Below are 890 nucleotides of genomic sequence, written 5' to 3'. Positions count from 1 at the left end.
CGGGTGGCGGGGGCGCGCGGCGACGACGACGACGAGCGGCGGGGGCGGCGAGGGCGACAACACGGCGGCGCGGCGGCGTCGGCGTCGTCGAGATCGAGACTCGCGCGCGCGAGAAGTGGAACGAATTAGTGGCGATGATAACTGATTTTTCGTAAGTGTAGTATATATAGGACGGACCTTTAGTACTGGTTGGTGGCTCCAACCGGTACTAAAGGCCAATTTTGGCCAGCCCAAGCGGCGGGAAACGAGGGCCTTTAGTACCGGTTGGTGGCTCCAACCGGTACTAAAGGGCAACACATTAGTACCGGTTGGAGCCTCCAACCGGTACTAATACCCGTGCGCTGCCACCCGCAGTGCGCTATGTTTAGTCCCACCTCGCCGAGCGAAGGGCAGCCGCACTGGTTTATAAACCCAGCTGCGGCTGCCCTTTCGTACTCCTTTATATAGCAGGCTTCTGGGCCTAACTAGGGTGCGCTGCCCTGTGAGCCTGCTGGCCCTACTGGGCATGTATTTGCACACCCAAGGTCTGGCAGGCCCACCGGGCAGCGCCCCAACATGTTTTTTATAATTTTTTTTCTTTTCTGCATTATTTATTTTCTTCTATTTATTTTTGAGTAATTTTTTATATAGTTATTTCTTTTCTGCTTTATTTTTTTCTTCTATTTATTTCTGAATAGTTTTTTTTGTTGTACTTAGTTTCTTCATGAATTTTTTTGCTTTATATAATTTTTTTCTTTTCTGCATTATTTATTTTCTTCTATTTATTTTTGAGTAATTTTTTTATATAGTTATTCCTTTTCTGCTTTATTTTTTTCTTCTATTTATTTCTGAATAGTATTTATTTTCTTCTATTTATTTTTGAGTAATTGTTTTATATAGTTATTTCTTTT

Source organism: Triticum dicoccoides, chromosome 5B (genome assembly GCF_002162155.2).
Source record: "Triticum dicoccoides isolate Atlit2015 ecotype Zavitan chromosome 5B, WEW_v2.0, whole genome shotgun sequence".
Classification (NCBI taxonomy): Eukaryota; Viridiplantae; Streptophyta; class Magnoliopsida; order Poales; family Poaceae; genus Triticum; species Triticum dicoccoides.
This window is presented reverse-complemented; position numbering follows the sequence as displayed.